We start from the raw sequence: 11412 nt of genomic DNA on the forward strand, positions 1-11412 counted from the left end.
TCTAGCACACTGGATGCAGCTGTGAAAATCAGAACAGGTCCAGGTGTTTTTTGTACAGCATCGAGCACAATAGGGTCTAGGTCCATTCAAAGGACATCTAGCTGCTATGACAATTCCAATAAATAATAATAATGTCATTTCAGAAGGGACTGGGAATTTATCTTTGGCCATCCATTTAGACTGTTCCCATCCACCGCTGGCTCCAACCTGATGGCCAAATTCATCTCTGGAGTAACTCCCTTGATTCCAATGTCAGACTGGGCCAGGAAAACGAGCTGCATTGCCTGGTGACATTGCTCCGCAGGCAATGCCCCGTGTTCGTTTTCATGCCATGCCCATGGAGCACAGTTTTTGAAGGGGTGGACCATGAATCCAACACTGGCAACCTGTATCAGAAAAATGATAATGAGGGGCACAGGCTCATGCAACACCCCCACAGCAGATCTGGAATGTTTTCTCACCGTGGGACATCAGGATTATAACTCAGACCTCAGCCACCTGAACTAAGTGGTAACACCGTTACCTAGAGAAGCCTGTCACCTTGAAATTCCATTTTCTGTTGAGTAGCCACTAGAGAGGGATACAACCCACCCATGACTGTGACAATTGTGAGAGGAGAGCAACAGGGGATCATTGGTCTCCTTGGCCTCTAACAACTAATCAGTCTGTCAAGGGAAAGGACTGTGTGGTACCCCCGAGCTCTGATTCAGCTGGGAAAGGACCTGCTGCAAAAGCCACCATACTGGGGGCGGGGCGGGGCAAAGCTTTGAAATGAGGCCTTGTTAAGTTAGCCAACCCCACCTCCAATTCAGTTTTTATTTTTGTGGGTACTAAACAGAGCTCACAGGAGCTTGGCCGTGCTAGAACATCAATGTCCGGTTGAGCCAAAGAAGAAACCGTGACGAGAAAAGATCTTGATTTTCCACAGTATTCGCACCCCCTTCAGTCAGGGATGACTGATGCTATCCGTAAACACTGGCATGGATCAGATATTATGTGGGAGATTTTTTATATGCTTACCAGGGCTGGGTGCCCAGAAATGAGACAGGCTAAGGATATGCAGATGTGATTTTTTACAATGCAAACTTCCTCCACCTACAGATCCTTCAATTACTTGCTTGCATCAAGATTTTTAATAAGTATTTTAATAATTAGTTATAATTATTTTAAGGAGACACACATGACAGTGTCTGAGCAAATGCTGTTTGTAAGTTCTTGCACCTGACCCACGTAATTCCAATGGGAAAAAAACAATTCAACAAAGAACTGGCTTATTTGCTTTCTAAAATGGACTCTTACGTATTTCCATAAATTCCCCTTCACAGGCGTTCTTGCACCTTCTTCTGAGATATCTTGGGGTGCTCACTGTCAGAGACACGATCCTGGCCTAGACTGATCTGTGGTCTGACCTGCTATGGGTATTTCTCCATTCCTGCTAATGTGCAGCTCCCCTCCACGCTTCTATAAACATGGAGTTGATGTTGGAATAATGAACACCCCAGTAATTTTAGCAGTAGGACAGTCTCCACTCTGTTAGTCCTGCTAGAAGACATATCTGGGGTCCTTATCATCTGACATTGTGTCTTCGCTTAGTAGTGGCTTCCTGCTATTTTGTGATGCAACTTCTTTCTCATTCGAATCCAATCAAATACACTCGACATTCATTGATTCCAAGACCAGAAGGGACCACTCTGATCATTTCATCTGATCTCTTGTCCAACACTGGCCACAGAACTAACCCGGAATAACTTCTAAAGCATAGACATTGGACAAACATCCGGTCTTGATTTAAAACTTCTCAGTGATGGAGAATCCACAACCACGGCTGGCAAATGGTTCCAATGCCTAATCACACTCCCTGTTAATATTTTATGCCTTATTTCCAGTCTGAATTTTTCGAGCTTCAGCTTCCAGCCATGGTCCAGTGACCTCCTCAACCAGCTCTTGTAAAACTCTTGCATTTGAGTTATCTGGACCTCCTTCTTTAAAAATGTCTAACTTTAATAGCTTCTCTTCAACATCCTCTTTTGTAAGACCTTTGTGCTGGGCAGGTGTCTATCCTTATACATATCGGATGTCAGTGTGCCCAGTGCTGAGAGCAGCATCATGTTTATCTCCATTATGATAAAAATGTTTACATATCTAAGGTGCCCTCAGGCTGAGTTTGCAATTATAATTACCCCAATATGGACTGGAAAAGTCACCCATGTTATCCTCTTTATACAGGGTGGTGAGCATTCTGAACAAGAATGACAAGAGTTTTAATTGATTTAAATCATGGAATGAGAACTTACCATACATGTGTCAGGAAGCTCATGTTTCCTTTTAACTTATCATAGGGTGGTTGTCTTTCTTTCTTTCTTTCTTTCTTTCTTTCTTTCAAAAGAGAGACTGTTGCAGAGATTTCCTTAATTGTAAGCTACTTGGGACCAGAACCATAGTTTCCTTATGTGTTTGTACAGCCCCTAGCACAATGGGGTCCTGGACCACTAATGATGCTCCTTGGCCTTACCTCTATTCCAGGATTATGCCCCTGATTCTATCACCTTCAGGAGAAGGGACTGTGTCCTGTTGCATGTCTGCTCAGCCCTTGACGCAATGTGGCCCCGGTCTCGGGGGGGCCTGGAGGAGCTCATGAAATATGAAGTAATAATAACAGCTCTCCTGTACTTCACAGCACTGACACACCCTTAGATGAAAGGCTGGCAAAGAGCTGGGAGGGCTTGGCTGATGCGGGTTGAATTATTATTGGCACCCAGAGAACTAGCTATAAAATCCCTCTTAGGAGCTGTTCTCTACTTGCTTTACCTGTAAAGGGTTAAAAGTCTCACTGTGATTCGTAGGGAAAAGGAAGTGAGTGGGCACCTGGCCAAAAGAGCCAATGGGAAGGCTAGAACTTTTTAAAATTGAAACAAGACTCCCCTTTTGTCTGTCTGTTGTTGTTCTCGGGGAGAAGCAGACACAGTGCAACTATGCTGTCAGAAACTTGAGGCCAGGTACAAAAAATCATCAGTATCATACCTAGAGTCTACTCCTTTGAAATCCCAGATATGTAAGTAGATCAGGAAATGTCTAGGAAGACGCGATGAGGTTTATCTCTTTTATTTCTTTATGGCCTGTGAACTCCTCTGTGCTAACCCCAAAAGCTTTTCTTTTGCTTGTAACCTTTAAGCTGGACCTCAAGAACGTTATCCTTGATGCTTAATCCTTGTAAGTGTTTTTTTAAAAATCTAGTAACAGCCTGAGTTTCCAGATGTATTTTCTTTCTTTTTGTTTTTAATAAAATTTATCTTTTTTAAGAACAGGATTGGATTTTTGTGTCCTAAGAGGTTTCTGCACATGCTGTTTAATTAGCTAATGGCAATAGCTGATTTCCTTCGTTTTCTTTTTCTTTCTCAGCTCTTCCCCGGAGCAGGGAGCTGAAAGGTCTGAGGGAACCCCACAGGAAGGAATTCCCAAGTGCACCTTCCTGGGTCCTCAAAGGGGTTTTGCACTTGGTGGTGGCAGCATCTACCCATCCAAGGTCAGAGAAAAGCTCTAACCTTGGGAGTTTAATACAAGCCTGGAGTGGCCAGTATTAATTTTTAGAATCCTGCACTCAAAGTGCCAGAGTGGAGAATCAGCCTTGACAGAGAGCATTGCCATTGCAACCCACTTCAGAAAGAACAAGCCTGCGGGAGCATGGACTGAAATCCCATTTTAAAGGCATTTAGTAGGATTAGTAAAATAACCACTAAATAGTTAAGCAAAGCACTCATGTGAACAGCTAGAAGAGGAAAGCCTAAAATTAAGCCCAGCCACAAAGTTAGCTTCCAATAATCAGAAGGAGACCTACCCAATTCACCAACAGCAACCTCCAGGAACGAACAAAGAAGTTGACTTGATTGAGGAGCATTGTGATGCAAGCCTTTTTATATGGTTTCCATGGCCTGGTTTCTGGAAACGAGATATCCTAGAGGTATGCAAATATTACTTTAATAAACAAACTCGATCCAATTATCCATCCTTCAACTACTTGTTTGCATCATTATTTTTAATGATCATTTTAAGTGGACACACGTGACATGTTTGAGGAAACGCTGGTTTTAAGTTCTAACACCTGACCTACATAATTCATATTAGAAAATACAATTCAATAAACAACCGCATTGTTTGCTTAAAAATGGTCTCTATGGTCTTCTTTCCTTCTGCAGGATCTTGCATCTTCCTCTGAGGCATCTGGTACGGCTCACTGACAGAGAGATATTGGCCTGGATGGATCTCTGAACTGATCCACTAGGGGTATTTCTCTGTTCCTGCTAATGTACATCTCCCGTCCATGATACACCATGCATGCCGCTATGGGCACAGAGCTGCCGCTGGGCTTATGGATTCCTTGCTATTTTTAGCAGTAGGACACTCCAAATGCAGCCTACTCGCTGCTGTTACTCCTGCTAGAAAGAATATTGGTCAGGTGTCTCCTCATAAGGAGCTTGGATCTTTGTTATATGACATGGTGTCTTCACCTCGTGGTGCCTTCTTGACATTTTCCACTGAAACTTCATCCTAATTCTAACATTTTTTAATATAGATTGTAAACTCTTGTGATGGAGGTGCTCCTGTGGCTTCCATTCCATCCTTCTGATCACCTTTGTCGCTCGCCTCTGGATCCTTTCCCGTTTCTCTACATCCTTCCTATACTGTCCTCAGCACTGAGTATCTGCTCCCTGCCTTCCAGACAGTCTTCTGCAACTTGCTCCTGAACCCCCTTTCCCTACATTCCTGTCAATATTCCTCACACGTCAATAGCCTCCCCAACTCCCACCAATCCACTTCTGTCTCTCTGCTCCCTCTACATACAACATGCTGCTTAGGACCTCAGCATGTTTGGATATGGCAGCAAGGGGCACAGTATTAGGACCCGGATATGATAGATTAGATCCTATTTCCTCACAGACACCTATTCCCTCTCAGGCTCTTAACGCTCTGAAAGACCCGTGTTACTGAAGATCTCTTCCTGGGATATCTGAGGAAGCAGAGTGTGCCACAGGGTAAGGTGTGAAATTCAGGGGTAAATGTGGAAGCCTCCACTGGGGTCTGGTGCATATGTTGATCCACAGGACCAAAGATTTTAGAGTTCTTTGGAATGTGGGCTTCAGATCATCCAAACCTGCCCTCTCTTTAGACCACTGTTGTTTGTTATTGCTGTGGGCACGAAGTGGCTACCCAAGAAAAATGTCACGTCACATCATAGAGACCATACATAGCAAAGGCTTGGAGCTGTGGTAGGGGATGGTGTGGCCTAGTGGATAAACCCTTGACAGGCAGACAGAGGAGCTGGGTTCACTGCTAGTTCCATCAGACACCTGCTGTGTGACCTCGGGTGAGTCCGTCCCCTCCTCATTTTCAGTCTGTTTAGATGGCCAGCTTTTCAGGGGAAGGGACTGTGACCTGCTGCATCTTTGCTCAGCACCTGACGCACGTGGCCCCGGTCTCGGGGGGGCCTGGAGGAGTGAATGAAATATGAAGTAATAATAACAGCTCTCCTGTACTTCACCAGCGCTGACAAACCCTTAGATGAAAGGCTGGCAAAGAGCTGGGAGGGCTTGGCTGATGCGGGTTGAATTTTTTCTGGCACCCAGAGAACACTGCAGCGTAAGAAATGCTCCGATGGTTGTCAAGGTTCCTTCCCCACTCTGAATTCTAGGGTACAGATGTGGGGACCTGCATGAAAACCTCCTAAGCTTACTTTTAGCAGCTTAGGGTAAAACTTCCCCAAGGTACAAACTATTTTACCCTTTGCCCTTGGACTTCCACTGCCACCACCAAACGTTTATCTCGGTTTATTTATTAGGAAAGCATTATTTGGAAATGTCTTTCCCCACAAAATCCTCCCAACCCTTGCACCCCACTTCCTGGGGAAGCTTTGGTAAAAATCCTCACCAATTTGCACAGGTAAACACAAACCCAAAACCTTGGGTCTTAAGAACAATGAAAAAGCATTCAGTTTCTGAAAAGAAGGATTTTAAGAGAAGTAAAAAAGAATCACCTCTGTAAAATCAGGATGGTAAATACCTTACAGGGTAATTAGATTCAAAACATAGAGAATCCCTCTAGGCAAAACCTTAAGTTACAAAAAGAGACACAGACAGGAATATTCATTCTATTCAGCACAGCTTAATTTCTAAGCCATTTAAAGGAATCATAAACTAACGCATCTCTAGCTAGATTACTTACTAAATTCTAAGACTCCATTCCTGTTCTGTCCCCGGCAAAAGCATCACACAGACAAACACAGACCCTTTGTTTTTCTCCCTCCTCCCAGCTTTTGAAAGTATCTTGTCTCCTCATTGGTCATTTTGGTCAGGTGCCAGCAAGGTTATCCTAGCCTCTTAACCCTTTACAGGTGAAAGGGTTTTTCCTCTGGCCAGGAGGGATTTTAAAGGGGATTACCCTTTCCTTTATATTTATGACAATGGTCTTTTCTCTTTATTTTCTTTTTAGGTTTGTGGGTTTCTACGAAGTCACGCAGGCTTATCTCGGAGTTTTTCTTTCCCCTCTTTTCATGCTATGTGGGTCTTTTAAAGCAAAACACAAGAGAGCTTGAAATGGGTGAGACAGAAGCCAAGCAGTGATTAAAGAGACAAAGAGAGGGCAAACACCAGGAGGCAGATGATTCCAGGAAGAGCAAGTTACATTTCAACGCAACAATAATTCGAGGTTGGATGGAAGCTGGGGAATGAAATTATTCCAGTGCTGAAGACGTGACGGTGGAATTGTACAGAGTGAGTGTCTCGGATGTGAGCAATATCTGAGGGGTACCTACGCAGTCAGCTACCTCCTACATGGGAAGGTCCTGATGCCATAAGAGAATTAACAGTCTGTGAAAGGATAAACCTCTGGAACCGTCAGTGAAATAAGGAACAAAGCTCAGGAGAATATGAGCTAAGCAACAGGAGGAGAAATAACTTGCAAAGGGACGTGAGATGTGTGAATTTTTGACAGGGAGGTTGCTTAACCATTGGAAAAACATTGCAAGGGAAGGGGGAGGATCCTCCATCACTAAAAGTCTTCAGATCAAGACCTTTCTGGCAGAGACGCCTTAGAAAATCACAAGATATGGGATATAAGTATACAGGGGTGACTGGGTGAAATTCTCTGTGCATTATCGTACAGGGTGTCAGTCTAGACGGTAATGGTCTCTTCTCACCTTATGCAATTTAAAGGTGAAAATGTAGATAGGGGAATACAGCAATCGAGTTTCCAGGAAATGTGAAACAGAGGTGTACATTTTGAAAGGCAATGCCTGATTGCACGTGGTGCTTGCAAAAGTCTCCCCCATAATGTATAATCCATGGCTGTGCTTATGGATAGCATCAGTAACCCCCTATTGAAGGAGGCATGAATTCTGTGGAAGATTAAGATCTAGTCTCTTAAAAGAGGCCTTGTTTCCTTGACTTCCAATGGTTTTCTAGGACGGCCAAGTCCCCGTGGGGTCTACTCGCTATCTACCACAATACAAATAAATTGAAGGTAGGTTCTGCTGACCTAATAAGACCTCATTTCAGAGCTTTGGCCCACAGTATGGAGACTTCTGCAGCAGGTCCTTCTGCGAAGGAGAATGAAACACCAGGAAGCAGACGATGCCAGAATCCACAAATTTTATTGTAGCACGTCTCCATTAAAAGACATGATGGGAGAAGAGAACAAAGGGGGAAAATCTCCCACAGAAAAAACAGTCAAAAGCACAAGTGTTACAGGATCTCTCCCAGGAACAGCTGACATTCCAGGGGCACAAAGACGGTCAGTTTCTCGTTACAAGGGGAGGCACTGACCTCTGGAGAGGAAAAGCAGAAGTGGTGCACAGTGTGCGGATAGAGAGTGGAAACATTCCTAGAAACATGTCCCACTGCGAGGGGAATGCCAGACCAGCGGAGCGAGGAGAGAGCTTCTGCGCGAGGGGCTGTAATTCATTCTCATTCCGTAGATGTCTGAGGTTCCCTGGGCCCTAACAGAGCTTCTTTTCTTTGCAGCAGTGCTGCACGGGGGGGCATTTTTCAGGGCACGGAATGCACTTTTCAAGGCACGGAACGCACTTTTCAGGGCACGGGCATGGACATGGATGCACGCATGTAGTACACTTCTTCACGCAGACTTTACAGCAAGGATCCACGCATTTTGTCACACACTTGGTCACACAGACTTTGCAGCAGGGATCCAGGCACTTGGTAGTGCACTTGGTCACACAGCAAGGAGGAGGCAGGCAGGTCTGTTTGCATTGCTGCTGGTAAACCATCTTCCAGGACGTGGGCAAAACTGAAAGACAAAGTAGGCTTCAAGGTTTGCAAAATCAAGACAAACAGCATCATTTTCTCATTAGCCTCATGCACCAGAACATTCAGCAGAATCAGAGCCTGGTGCACTGGGAACACTTCTCCAGAGAGAGCATTACCATTGCCAACCGCTTCAGAAAGAACAAACATAGGGGAGGATGGACTGAAATCCCATTCTAAAGGTCTGCAATGGGATTCATGAAATAACCTCAAGATACCTAAGCAAAACACTCTTCTGACCAGTAAAATATCTCTGCAGAAGAAAGCAAAACATTCAGTGAAATATGTACTCTACGGTTGAAAGAGTTATCCTGAGATTAATGGCAGGGCGAGAGATACGGAATGGGTTTAGCAGTATTGGTAACCATTGATCATTTCTGCATTCACATGTTTTTCTGTGAGAAGAGTTAAATAAACCACTCAGTGCTTCTGAACGTGCAGGTGGCATATGGCACTGGTAAAGATACTCTCTACTATCTCGTCATTATCACAGTCTGTAGGGCTGACTGAGCCCAACACAACTGATCCAAGGGTCAACTTTTCAGCTGAACTTTTCCAAAGCCCCAAATGAACGGTCAGTTCCTTTGGCCTCTTGTGTTCTGAACTAAATAGTCTAGAATGGAAGTGCATTTGTGCAAATGTTTTCTTCCCAGGTCCTGAGGCTGCACGAATGCATCTGGAGTTGGATTTCCAGTACAGAGCAGCTTGACTTTTATGGGTGGTGATTCCTTGAATCTACTTACTGCCTTCCTTTCATTGGGAGGATGTGTGCGCAGGCAAGGCCTTTAGATTCTCTTCTGTTCCCCTCCAGCTCCGCAGCTGGTGTAAATCAGTGGAGCTCCATTGACATCCACAGAATTGAGCAGGTTTTCGCTCGTGAGGAATCGGGCAGTGAGACTGCAGGGGCTATATCCCCTCCATATCGTGTCAGTCTGAGTTACTTCCAGACACATCTTACTCCTTTGCCCTCAAATCTCGGACCGCTCCCTCCGCCTAGAGGTTTCCCTTTCCCACTTTTCTCTTCTGAAACTCTGAGCCCCGCCCTGTAATTCCCTGTCACACCCACTAATTGAATCTCCTGATTTAGAAAGGGCTGTGTAAATCATGGACGGAGAACATTCAGCACAAACAGAGCTTGGTGCCGTGGGAAACATTTCTGTCAAGAGAGCATTGCCATTGCAAACCACTTGAGAAAGAACAACCCTGACAGAGAATGGACTGAAATCCCTTCCTGCAGCCCTGCAATGGGATTAGAGAAATCACAGCAAGATACTTACGCAAAGTGCTCTTGTGAACAGCGAGGAAAGGAAAGCCTGAAATGAAGCCCAGCCATGAAGTTAGCTCTCAATAATAAGAACAAGACTTACCAAGTCACCAACAGGAGCAAACGAAGAAGCCGAGTGAATTGAGGAGCACTGGGTCATGAGCCTTTTTATATTGTTTCCATGGCCTGCTCCACGGAAATGAAGCACCCCACAGGTATGTCTCGCTCGAATCACACAGCCTTCAATTGCTCATTTGCATCACTAATGTTGCTAATTATTTTAAATAATTATTTTAAGCGGATGCATGTTACATATTAGAGGAAATGCTGTTTGGAAGTTCTCTGCCTGATCCACAAAGTCGACATTAGAAAAAGGCAATTCAAGTAACACCAGGATTCTTTGCTTTTCCATAAATTCCTTCTTCAGACTGTCTTGCATCTTCCTCTGAGGCATCTGGTTCTGGTTGCTCTTGGAGAGAGAACACTGGATGGGATGGATCTTTGCTCGGAGCCATTATGGGTATTTCTTCGTTCCTGCTAATGTACAACTTCCCTCCATGATATACCACCCAGGCTGCTATAGACACAGAAGTGACCTTGGATTAATGGATTCCCCGGTATTTTTAGCAGGAAGACACTTCAGATCCAGCCCACTCTGTGAATTCTGCTAGAATAAATATTTGTCAGGTGATTCCTAATGATATGGTGTTTGGCTCATTATTAGCTGACATTGCGTTTTCGCTTAGGGTTGGCTTCTTGCCATTTTGCTCTCAAATTTTATTTCAGTTCTTGTATTTTCTAATACAGATGGCAAGCTGCTGTGGCAGGGTCCATCTTGATATCTATGGGATGCCAGCGACCCCAGAGGGGAAAGCAATCTCCTGTCCATGTCCATTATATTACAAAAGAATGGTACACGATTTTTTTTTTATTTCATGATTTAAATGACTGAACCTCCTAGAAAAAGAACAGGAGAACGTGTGGCACCTTAGAGATTAACAAATTTATTTGAGCATAAGCTTTTGTGGGAAGTTGGCTGTAGCTCACGAAAGCTTATGCTCAATTTGTTAGGCTCAAAGGTGCCACAACTACTCCTGTTCTTTTTGCAGATACAGACTAATACGGCTGCTACTGTGAAACCTGTACCTCCTAGAGGCCCCAACTACGAGAGCGAACTCATTGCTAGGTGCTGTACAAACACATGGCACCTGCCCCAAAGATTTCCATCTAGACAGATAAAAGGTTGGAGGGGAAAGAGGCGTAGGGAGGTGAAGTGACTTGTCCAAGATCACACAGGTGGGCAGAGGCAGGGATATAGTCCAGTTCTCCTGACTCCCCGTGCAATGCCGTATCCAGGAGATCCCTCTGCCTCCTGTAAGGTATTGAATTATTGTGACTCACTAGGGGACAGATTCCTTTACTAGAAGAATCCAGAGATATTTTCCAGCCCTTACCTCTTCCAGGGGAGACCTGGTTCTTGGAACCCTGTGGCCCAGCTGGTGAGAACAACACACGGGAATTCCAAAGAGGAAAATACACCCGTCTCGTCAGCGTCAGAGCCTGAGTCACAGGATATTGAATCAGCTGCTGCCATCTGAACCCACAGGAGAATCACACCCCCTCAGGGCCCTGCAGCATGAGACTCCACAGTGCCCGTTAATTGACTAAGCAGGAATAGCAAGTGACACCAAAGAAAGGGTCTGCAAGATGCCCTAGGATGGGCTCTTAATGACCCACAATTGCTGGCTTTAAGGAGGAAAAGGGAACATGATCTTCCTGATACCTGCATAGAAAGCTCCACATCTTCTGACAAAAATACATTAAAACTTTCAACTC

The 11412-nt window shown here is 44.6% G+C and overlaps 1 long non-coding RNA gene across 1 annotated transcript; it reads right to left on the reverse strand.

The window, feature by feature from the left end:
- Window positions 1-7623: 7623 nt before the first annotated feature.
- On the reverse strand, window positions 7624-9777 carry LOC311512069. The gene is made up of 2 exons (XR_014709384.1): window positions 9680-9777; window positions 7624-8295 (listed from the first exon to the last, which is right to left on the reverse strand). It is a non-coding gene; the product is annotated as an uncharacterized lncRNA (long non-coding RNA).
- Window positions 9778-11412: the final 1635 nt, after the last annotated feature.

The sequence above is a fragment of the Lepidochelys olivacea genome (genome assembly GCF_965140295.1).
Source record: "Lepidochelys olivacea isolate rLepOli2 genome assembly, chromosome: 24".
NCBI lineage: Eukaryota > Metazoa > Chordata > Testudines > Cheloniidae > Lepidochelys > Lepidochelys olivacea.